Below are 12,741 nucleotides of genomic sequence, written 5' to 3' on the forward strand. Positions count from 1 at the left end.
ACAACTTGCCTGTTGAAATCCTAGGGGATCCTCCTCCACCCAAGGGTGATCCTGTGTTTGAGCTTAAACCTTTACCTGATACTCTTAAATATGTTTATATTGATGAAAAGAAGATATATCCTGTTATTATTAGTGCTAACCTTTCAGAGTATGAACAAGAGAGATTATTGAAAACTCTGGAGAAGCACCAGGCTACTATTGGATATACTCTTGATGATCTTAAGGGCATTAGTCCCACTCTATGCCAGCATAAAATAAAGCTGGAGAAAGATGCTAAACCAGTTGTCGATCACCAACGATGGTTAAATCCTAAGATGAAAGAGGTGGTAAGAAATGAAATACTAAAGTTTCTAGAGGTGGGTACGTCCTGTCCATTGTGTCCCAAAGAAGGGAGGTATCACTGTTGTTCCTAATGATAAGGATGAATTGATCCCACAAAGAATTGTTACAGGTTATAGAATGGTAATTGATTTCCGTAAATTTAGTAAAGCTACTAGAAAAGATCATTACCCTTTACCTTTTATTGATCAAATGCTAGAAAGATTATCCAAACATACACATTTTTTTCTTTCTAGATGGTTATTCTGGTTTCTCTCAAATACTTGTGCCAAAAGAGGATCGGGATAAGACCACTTTTACTTGCCCTTTCGGTACCTTTGCTTATAGATGTGTGCCTTTTGGTTTATGTAATGCACCTGCTACCTTTCAAAGATGTATGACTGTTATATTCTATGACTTTTGTGAAAAGATTGTTGAGGTTTTCATGGATGATTTCTCTGTGTATGGAACTTCTTTTGATGATTGCTTAAGCAACCTTGATCGATTCTTGCAGAGATGCAAATAAACTAATCTTGTCTTGAATTGGGAGAAGTGCCACTTTATGGTTAATGAAGGTATTGTCTTGGGGCATAAAATTTCTGAAAGAGGTATTGAAGTTGACAAAGCTAAAGTTGATGCTATTGAAAAGATGTCGTGTCCTAAGGACATCAAAGGTATAAGAAGTTTCCTTGGCCATGCCGGTTTTTATAGGAGGTTCATTAAAGAATTCTCAAAACTTTCTAGGCCTCTACCTAATCTCTTACAAAAAGATGTTCCTTTTGTTTTCGATGATGATTGTGTAGAAGCATTTGAAATACTTAAGAAAGCCTTGATTTCCGCACCTATTGTTCAGCCATCTCATTGGAATTTACCCTTTGAAATTATGTGTGATGCTAGTGATTATGTTGTAGGTGTTGTTCTAGGACAAAGAGTTGATAAGAAATTAAATGTTATCCAATATACTAGTAAAACTCTAGACAATGCCCAGAGAAATTATGCTAGTACTAAAAAGAAAGATGCTAAACCTAGACTTATTAGATGGGTTCTCTTCCTACAAGAATTTGATTTGCATATTATTGATAGAAAGGGAGCTGATAACCCCGTTGCAGACAACTTGTCTAGGTTAGAGAATATTCTTGATAACCCACTACCTATTGATGATAGCTTTCCGGATGAACAATTAGCTGTCATAAATGCTTCTCGTACTGCTCCATGGTATGCTGATTACGCTAATTACATTGTTGCTAAATTTATACCACCTAGTTTCACATACTAGAAAAAGAAAAGGTTTTTCTATGATTTAAGACATTACTTTTGGGATGACCCACACCTTTATAAAGAAGGAGTAGATTGTGTTATTAGACGTTATGTACCTGAGCATGAACAGGAATAGATCCTATGCAAGTGTCACTCCGAGGCATATGGAGGACATCACGCGGGAGATAGAACTGCACATAAGGTATTGCAATCTGGTTTTTATTGGCCTACTCTCTTCAAAGATGCCCATAAGTTTGTCTAGTCTTGTGATGAATGCCAAAGAATTGGTAATATTAGTAGACGTCAAGAAATGCCTATGAACTATTCACTTGTTATTGAACTATTTGATGTTTGGGGATTTGATTATATGGGACCTTTTCCTTCCTCTAACGGGTATACACATATTTTAGTTGTTGTTGATTACGTTACTAAGTGGGTAGAAGCTATTCCAACTAGTAGTGTTGATCGTAACACTTCTATTAAGATGCTTAAAGAAGTTATTTTCCGAGGTTTGGAGTCCCTAGATATTTAATGACTGGTGGTGGTTCACATTTTATTCATGGTGCTTTTCATAAAATGCTTGCTAAGTATGATGTTAATCATAGAATTGCATTTCCATACCATCCACAGTCTAGCGGTCAAGTAGAACTGAGTAATAGAGATCTTAAATTAATTTTGCAAAAGACTGTTAATAGATCTAGAAAGAATTGGTCCAAGAAATTTGATGGTGCATTATGGGACTATAGAACTACATATAAAAATCCTCTGGGTATGTCTCCGTATAAAATGGTTTATGGAAAAACATGTCACTTACCTCTCGAACTAGAACACAAGGCATACTGGGCTATTAAAGAGCTCCATTATGATTTCAAACTTGCCGGTGAGAAGAGACTATTTGACATTAGCTCACTTGATGAATGGAGAACCCAGGCCTATGAGAATGCCAAATTGTTTAAAGAAAAAGTTAAAAGATGGCATGACAAAAGGATACAAAAGTGTGAGTTTAATGTAGGTGATTATGTTTTGCTATACAACTCTCGTTTAAGATATTTTGCAGGAAAACTTCTCTCTAAATGGGAAGGTCCTTACGTTATCGAGGAGGTATATCATTCCGATGCCATAAAAATCAACAACTTCGAAGGCACAAATCCGAAGGTGGTTGATAACCCACAAGTATAGGGGATAATTGAAGCCTCTTTCGATAAGTAAGAGTGTCGAACCCAACAAGGAGCTAAAGGTAGAACAAATATTCTCTAAAGCCCTATCTGCCACTGATACGACTCTACGCACGCTTAGTGTTCACTTTACCTAGAACAAGTATGAAACTAGAAGTACTTTGTAGGTGTGATAGGATAGGTTTGCAAGATAATAAAGAGCACATAAATAAAGACTAGGGGCTGTTTAGATAAATATGCAATAAAGTAAATATAGCGAGTGTGGAAAAGTGGTGGTAGGAGTTGTGAAATTGTCCCTAAGCAATTGACTACGTTACTAGACCGGTAATCACTATTGCAATTTTATTTGAGAGAGAAGCATAAGCTAGCATACTTTCTCTTCTTGGATCATATGCACTCACGATTGGAACTCTAGCAAGCATCCGCAACTACTAAAGATCATTAAGGTAAAACCCAACCATAGCATTAAGGCTTCAAGTCTCCTTTATCCCATACGCAAACAACCTACTTACTCGGGTTTGTGCTTCTGTCACTCAAGCCACCCACCATAAGAAAATCATGAACATATTGCAAACCCTACAACGGGGATCCCTCACGCTTGCATGACACGGAGAGCACCATAGGACAGCACCAATAATAAAACATGCAACTCAAACCAATCATAGCAATTCATCAATCACCGATAGGACAACGAAAATCTACTCACATATCATAGGATGGCAACACATCATTGGATAATAATATGAAGCATAAAGCACCATGTTCAAGTAGAGGGTACAGCGGGTTGCGAGAGAGTGGACCGCTGGATATAGATGGGGGAAGGTGATGGAGATGTTGGTGAAGATGATGGAGGTGTTGGTGAAGATCGCGGGGATGATGATGGCCCCCGGAAGCGCTCCGGCGCCACCGGAAGCAAGGGGGGGAGCCCCCCTTCTTCTTCTTCTTCCTTGACGTCCTCCCTAGATGGGAGAAGGGTTTCCCCTCTGGTCCTTGGCTCCCATGGCGTGGGAGGGGCGAGAGCCCCTCCGAGATTGGATCTATCTATCTGTCTCTCTCTGTTTCTGCGCTCTCAGATTCTGCCCTTTCACCGTTTCTTTTATATCCGGAGATCCTTAACTACGATTGGGGTGAATCTTTCGCCCAAATTTTTCTCATAAAAATAGCTTTCTTGCGGCAAAAGAAGAGCATCAACCGCCTTACGAGGTGCCCACGAGGGTCCATGGCACGCTTGCCCCTGGGGGGCGCCCCCCTGTCTCGTGGGCCCCTCGGGCACCATGTCGCGTTGATTCTTCCTCCCAAAAATCACAAATATTCAAAAAGTATTCCCCGTCCGTTTTTATCCCGTTTGGACTCCGATTGATATTGGATTTCTGCGAAACATAAAACATGCAACAAACAGGAACTGGCACTGGATCAATATGTTAGTCCTAAAAAAGTAGTATAAAAAGTTGCCAAAAGTATATGAAAGTTGAATCATATTGGCATGGAACAATCAAAAATTATAGATACGACGGAGACATATCAGCATCCCCAAGCTTAATTCCTGCTCGTCCTCGAGTAGGTAAATGATAAAAAAGATAATTTTTGATGTGGAATGCTACCTAGCATAACCTTGATCATATGTCTAATCATGGCATGAATATTAAGACACGAGTGATTCAAAGCAATAGTCTATCATTTGACATAAAACAATAATACTTCTAGCGTACTAATAAAGCAATCATGTCTTTTCAAAACAACATGGCCAAAGAAAGTTATCCCTACAAAATCATATAGTCTGGATGTTACTCTATCTTCATCACACAAAGTATTTAATCATGCACAACCCCGACGACAAGCCAAGCAATTGTTTCATACTTTAGTAATCTCAAACTTTTTCAACTTTCATGCAATACATGAGCGTGAGCCATGGACATAGCACTATAGGTGTAATAGAATTGTGGTTGTGGATAAGACAAAAAGGAGAAGATAGTCTCACATAAACTAGGCTTATCAACGGGCTATGGAGATGCCAATCAATGGATATCAATGTGAGTGAGTAGGGATTTCCATGCAATGGATGCACTGAGCTATAAGTGTATGAAAGCTCAAACTCAAAACTAAGTGGGTGTGCATCCAACTTGCTTGCTCATGAAGACCTCGGGCATTTGAGGAAGCCCATCATTGGAATATACAATCCAAGTTCTATAATGAAAATTCCCACTAGTATATGAAAGTGAAAGCATAGGAGACTCTCTCTGTGAAGAACATGGTGCTACTCTAAAGCCCAAGTGTGCTAAAAGGATAGTAACATTGCCCCTTCTCTCTTTTTCTCTCATTTTTTTATTTTCTCTCTTTTTTTGGTGGGCTTATTTGGCCCCCTTTTTTTATTTGGGCTTCTTTGGCCTTTTTTCATTAAGTCTGGAGTCTCATCCCGACTTGTGGGGGAATCATAGTCTCCATCATACTTTCCTCACTAGGGCAATGCTCTAATAATGATGATCATCACACTTTTATTTACTTACAACTCGATACTAGAATAAAGATATGACTCTATATGAATGCCTCCAGCGGTGTACCGGGATGTGTAATGATCTAGCATAGCAATGACATCAAAAAATGGACAAGCCATGAAAACATCATGCTAGCTATCTTAGGATCATGCAAGGCAATATGACAATGAATGCTCAAGTCATGTATATGATGATGATGGAAGTTGCATGGCAATATATCTCGGAATGGCTATGGAAATGCCATGATAGGTAGGTAAGGTGGCTGTTTTGAGGAAGATATAAGGAGGCTTATGTGTGACAGAGTGTATCATATCACGGGGTTTGGATGCACCGGCGAAGTTTGCACCAACTCTCGAGGTGAGAAAGGGCAATGCACGGTACCGAAGAGGCTAGCAATGATGGAAGGGTGAGAGTGCGTATAATCCATGGACTCAACATTAGTCATAAAGAACTCATATACTTATTGCAAAAATCTACAAGCCATTGAAAACAAAGTACTACGCGCATGCTCCTAGGGGGATAGATTGGTAGGAAAAGACCATCGCTCGTCCCCGACCGCCACTCATAAGGAAGACAATCAATAAATAAAATTGTGCTCCAACTTCATCACAAAGCGGTTCACCATACGTGCATGCTTCGGGAATCACAAACGTCAACACAAGCATTTCTACTAATCCACAGTCGCCCACTAGCATGACTCTAATATCACCACCTTTATATCGCAAAACTATTGCAAGGAATCAAACATATTATATTTAGCGATCTACAAGTTTATGTAGGATTTTATGACTAACCATGTGAATGACCAATTCATGTCATCTCTCTAAATAGGAGTATAAGTGAAGCAAGAGAGTTTAATTCTTTCTACAAAAGATATGCCCATGCTCTAACAAATATAAGTAAAGCAAAAGAACATTCTACAAATGGTGGTTTTCTATGTGAAGAGAAACAGGCAATCCAAACTTCAAATGATATAAGTGAAGCACATGAAGCATTCTATAAAGCCATACTCAAAAGATTTAAGTGAAGTGCAATGAGAATTCTATGAATCAACCAAGGACTATCTCATACCAGCATGGTGCATAAAAAATGAAAACTAAATGCAAAAGACGCTCCAAGACTTGCACATATCGCATGAACGAAACGAATCCGAAAACATACTGATACTTGTTGAAGAAAGAGGGGATGCCTTCTGGGGCATCCCCAAGATTAGACGCTTGAGTCTCTTTGAATATTTACTTGGGATGCCTTGGGCATCCCCAATCTTGAGCTCTTGCCTCTCTTCCTTTTCCTCATATCGAGACCTCCTCGATTAGAAACTTCATCCATACAAAACTTCAACAGAAAACTCGGTAAGATCCATTAGTATAATAAAGCAAATCACTACTCTAAGTACTGTAGCAAACCAATTCATATTTTGTTTTTGCATTGTGTCTACTGTAATATAGCTTTTCCATGGCTTAATCCACTGATAGAAATTGATAGTTTCATCAAAACAAGCAAACTATGCATCAAAAACAGAATCTGTCAAAAACAGAACAGTCTGTAGCAATCTGAACATTCACCAAACTTATAGTACCTCAAAAATTCTACCCAAATTAGGAGAAATAAAAAATTTGTACAGAAAGACAGTGCAAAACGAATCAGAACCATTTGATGTTCCAGTTGAAAATGTAAAATCACGCACTATAGACAAAGTTTCTGTCCTGCACCGTACAAACCAACAAGCATTGTAAACATCCTAAAGGCAAACCTAGGCACATTATTTTTATAATACAATGGAATTGTACAAGGGGATAATTATTTTTGATGAAAATTTTCTGTAATTAAGATTCACAAAGTTTTCGTGAGCATGAACAAAGTTCAAGGAGCTCTCCCACTTCAACAATGCTTGTCTCTTTCACTTTCACTTTCCTTTTTTGAAAAGTTTTGGGTTCCCCTCTTTATTTTTTTGTTTTTAGACTATATAAAAGAACTCAACGGAAATAAATGAATCTCTAAAACTTCTGGGTTGTCTCCCTGGCAGCGCTTTCTTTAAAGCTATTAAGCTAGGCATATGGGCTCAAGTAATGGATCCGCCCGGATCCCAAGGTATATCAAAGCCAATTTTAATTAACAATGATTTGTAATTTAGTAGTGTGCACAAAGTAACATATATCATGTGACAACTAAGTCTAACTCTCTTCCTATGCATCGGCATGTCATAAAAGAACAATTCATGCACACCAAGTAAAGGCCAATGCATGGTATAAGCAGTTTCTTGCAATTTCATCGTATGGGAAACATAGAGAGGTGGAGATATAGTTCCTCTCTCATAATAATTGCAAGTAGGAGCAGCAAGCACATTCATATTATATCTATCAAAATCATCATGTGCAACGGTAAAAGGCAACCCATCAATATAATCCTTAATAAGCACAAACTTCTCTGATATAGTGTAGTCGAGAGAATTCAAAAAGATAATAGGACTATCATGCATGGGTGTAATAGCAACAATTTCATGTTTAACATAAGGAACTATAGCAAGTTCATCTCCATAAGCATAATTCATATTGGCATCTTGGTCACAAGCATAGCAAGCATCATCAAAAGGGGATATTTCAAGAGAATCAACGGGATCATAACAATCATCATAGCAATCATCATAGTAATCATCATAGCAATCATCCTTCGGTAAGCACGAAGGGAAATTAAAAAATGTATGAGTTGAAGAGTTACTCTCATTAGAAGGTGGGCACGGGTAGCTAATCCGCTCTTCCTCCTTTTGTTCTTCGCTCTCATCATCTTTTTCATCCAATGAGCTCACAGTTTCATCAATTTCTTCTTCCATAGCTTCCTGCAAAATATTAGTCTCTTCTTGGACAGCGGAGAATTTCTCAATATATGGTTTAAAATAGGCATTAGAAGCATAATTATCATAACAATATTCAAGTATGGCAAAATTTTCAGATTTGTAGAGAGTAGCATCATACTTTTCAATCAAAGAAGCAGTTTCATAAGCACCCTTAAAAGCAACAAATTCTTCAGTTTGTTGAACATCATAGTAATTATAAACACCCTTAGCATATGAAGATACGATTCCATTATCAATAAACTCACATTGGTATGGAAGGTGTTTCTTAGGGTTTTCAGAACAACAAGTAAAATCATATATTTCACAAAAATTCCAAGCATAGCATTGCAACCGATGAATTTGATCCAGTAAAAATTTCCCCTTTTCAGATATACGGTGTCGCACAAAACAAGCATGCTCATCTAAAGATTTTCCCTCAACTAAGCTAGTGGGGGTTTCAGCACGAGCACAAAGGGATAAAAGATGATCCAAGTAAAAAGCTTCAGGAGTGTGATAGATTTTGAGTGGTTCTTCAACCATTGGTGTAGTAGGTACAACTAATTTTTTTTGGTATTTTGCATTTCCTACCCATAACAAAAGATAGAAAACAACTAAGAACAACAAATAAAAATTACTTAGTGATAAAGCAAACAAGCACACACGAGAATATTCACCCCACGCTATGACTCCCCGGCAACGGCGCCAGAAAAAGGTCTTCATAACCCACAAGTATAGGGGATAATTGTAGCCTCTTTCGTTAAGTAAGAGTGTCGAACCCAACGAGGAGCTAAAGGTAGAACAAATATTCTCTCAAGCCCTATCTGCCACTGATACGACTCTATGCACTCTTAGTGTTCACTTTACCTAGAACAAGTATGAAAGTAGAAGTACATTGTAGGTGTGATAGGATAGGTTTGCAAGATAATAAAGAGCACGTAAATAAAAACTAGGGGCTATTTAGATAAAGATGCAATAAATTAAATATAGCGAGTGTGGAAAAGTGGTGGTAGGAGTTGTGAAATTGTCCCTAAGTAATTGACTACGTTACTAGACCGGTAATCACTATTGCAATTTTATTTGAGGGAGAAGCATAAGCTAACATACTTTCTCTTCTCGGATCATATGCACTTATGATTGGAACTCTAGCAAGCATCCGCAACTACTAAAGATCATTAAGGTAAAACCCAACCATAGCATTAAAGCTTCAAGTCCCCTTTATCCCATACGCAAACAACCTACTTACTCGGGTCTGTGCTTCTGTCACTCACGCCACCCACCATAAGCAAATCATGAACATATTGCAAACCCTACAGCAGGGATCCCTCACGCTTGCATGACACGGAGAGCACCATAGGACAGCACCAATAATAAAACATGCAACTCAAACCAATCATAGCAATTCATCAATCACCGATAGGACAATGAAAATCTACTCACATATCATAGGATGGCAACACATCATTGGATAATAATATGAAGCATAAAGCACCGTGTTCAAGTAGAGGGTACAGCGGGTTGCGAGAGAGTGGACCGCTGGATATAGATGGGGGAAGGTGATGGAGATGTTGGTGAAGATGATGGAGGTGTTGGTGAAGATCGCGGTGATGATGATGGCCCCCGGCAGCGCTCCGGCGCCATCGGAAGCAAGGGGGAGAGAGCCCCCCTTCTTCTTCTTCTTCCTTGACGTCATCCCTAGATGGGAGAAGGGTTTCCCCTCTGGTCCTTGGCTCCCATGGCGTGGGAGGGGCGAGAGCCCCTCCGAGATTGGATCCGCAACTCCGATTGGGGTGAATCTTTCGCCCAGATTTTTCTCATAAAATTAGCTTTCTTGCGGCAAAAGAAGAGCACTAACCACCTTACGGGGTGCCCACGAGGGTCCAGGGTGCGCCCCCTGTCTCGTGGGCCCCTCGGGCACCATCTCGCGTTGATTCTTCCTCCCAAAAATCACAAATATTCCAAAATAATTCTCCATCCGTTTTTATCCCATTTGGACTCCGTTTGATATTGGGTTTTTGCGAAACATAAAACATGCAACAACCAGGAACTGGCACTGGGCACTGGATCAATATGTTAGTCCTAAAAAATAGTATAAAAAGTTGCCAAAAGTATACAAAAGTTGAATCATATTGGCATGGAACAATCAAAAAATATAGATACGACGGAGACGTATCAGTGGTGAACGGTCAAAGAATCAAACATTATATCTTAGGTAACCCCATAAATGTTGAAACCAATGTTATTGACACCGTAACCCCAGAGGAGTACATAAGGGACACTTTCCAGAATGTTTCAGACTCCAAAAAGGAATAGGTATGTAGTACGGTAAGTAAACCTACCCCAAAACAGTTCTAATAGCAATTTTTCTCTGTTTTGGAATATTTTAGAAAATAGGAAAATAAGAAGTAGTTCGGAAAGGACACGAGGCATCCACGAGGGTGGAGGGCGCGCCCCCTGCCTCGTGGACACCTCATGTGCCCTCCAGACTCTGTTTTCTTGCACGATACTTCTTTTGGTTGGTAAAAAATCATTATATAATCTCCCGAAGGTTTTGACCACCGTACCACGATGAAATCCTCTGCTTTTGTTTTGAGCTGTTTTTCGGATAGATCTAGATCACCATGACATCTTCAAGCGCCCCCAAGGACAAGTTTTGCAAGAAGGTCATCAACCCTTACCTCGCGGAGGTGCTGCAACACCCTCAAACCATTGAGATGCATGAGGGGGTGCTACACATCCTCGATGTCGAGGGACCAAGGAGGACCGGAAGCGTGGAGGCAAGACTCGAAGCAATGGAGCAACAAATTTTCAAATGCCAAGGGATGGTGGGACTTAATGCCAACCACATGATGATCGCGTAGTTCATCAACAACCACAAGCTGGATGCCAAGAACATTGCAGAGACCATCTTCAAGCTTCACGAGAAAATCAAGCACCTCCAAGCCCAGATCTATGACCTGCAAAACCAAAACTGTGAGTATGAATATAGATTCAAGAGGATGAGTTTGGCTGCAGATTTGAGGATCCCAGAGACTCAATCATCCTTCTATGATGGTGAGCCTATGCCTTGGAAGATGGATAACAAGCCTACATCATCAACAACTCCATCATCACCACCTCCGAAGAAAGAGACATAAACACATGGGTATGGGCACTCCCCTTGGCAACTGCCAAGCTTGGGGGAGGTGCCCCGGTATCATATCACCATCACACTTCTATCTTTACCGTTTTTATTAGTTCGATCCTTTTGGTATCTTGATCTAGTGGAATAAAGTTTTAGTTTGATCTAGCTTTGAGATTTTGTGTTGATCCCTATCTATATAATCAAGTCTGTGAGCTATATATAATAAAGATTAGTTTTGAGTCGAGGGCTTTGCTATCTTGATATGATCTTGAGGGAATAAAATAAAAAGAAGGAATAAAAAGAAAATAAAAAGATCATATTGATCTTATGGAGAGTAATGATTTCACATATAAAGAGTATGATGAATAAAAGTTGTTGAGAGTTGACAAACATAGTTTTGGTCATCGTTGCCATTAATAGGAAGTAATAAAGAAAGAGAGGTTTTCACATATAAATATACTATCTTGGACATCTTTTATGATTGTGAGCACTCATTAAAATATGACATGCTAAAAAGTTGATGTTGGACAAGGAAGCGTAATGAGTTATGTTTGCTTATATCTGAAATAAATTATATTGTCATGGATCATCCAACATGTTGAGCTTGCCTTTCCCCCTCATGCTAGCCAAATTCTTTGCACCAAGTAGAGATATTACTTGTGCTTCCAAACATCCTTAAACCCAGTTTTGCCATGAGAGTCCACCATACCTACCTATGGATTGAGTAAGATCCTTCAAGTAAGTTGTCATTGTTGCAAGCAATAAAAATTGTTGTCTAAATATGTATGATCTATTAGTATGGAGAAAATAAGCTTTATACGAGCTTGTGATATGGAAGAAATAAAAGCGACGGACTGCATAATAAAGGTCCCTATCACAAGTGGCAATATAAAGTGACGTTCTTTTGCATTAAGATTTTGTGCATCCAACCATAAAAGCGCATGCCAACCTCTACCTCTCTCTACGAGGGGCCTATCTTTTATTTTTACCTTCTACCTTATACAAGAGTCATGGTGATCCTCACCTTTCCTTTTTACGCTTTATCCTTTGGCAAGCACTATGTGTTGGAATGATCCTGATATATATAACCAATTGGATGTAGGTTTTCATAAAGTATTATTGTTGACATTACCCTTGAGGTAAAAGGTTGGGAGGCAAAACTATAAGCCCCTATCTTTCTCTGTATCCGATTGAAACTTCATACCCATAAGTATCGCGTGAGTGTTAGCAATTGTGAAAGATTAAATGATAGTTGAGTATGTGGACTTGCTAAAAAGCTCTTATATTGACTCTTTCTGATGTTATGATAAATTGCAATTGCTTCAATGACTGAGATTATAGTTTGATAGTTTTCAATGAAGTTTCTGATTCATACTTTACATTGTGAATAGATTGTTACTTTAGCATAAGAAATCATATGATAATATATATGTTGTTGTTCTAAGAACGATCATGATACCCTCATGTCCATATTTTATTTTATTGACAGCTCTATCTCTAAACATGTGGACATATTTTCCGATATCGGATTCCGCTTGAGGATAA

The sequence above is a fragment of the Triticum aestivum genome, chromosome 7B, assembly GCF_018294505.1.
Source record: "Triticum aestivum cultivar Chinese Spring chromosome 7B, IWGSC CS RefSeq v2.1, whole genome shotgun sequence".
Classification (NCBI taxonomy): domain Eukaryota; kingdom Viridiplantae; phylum Streptophyta; class Magnoliopsida; order Poales; family Poaceae; genus Triticum; species Triticum aestivum.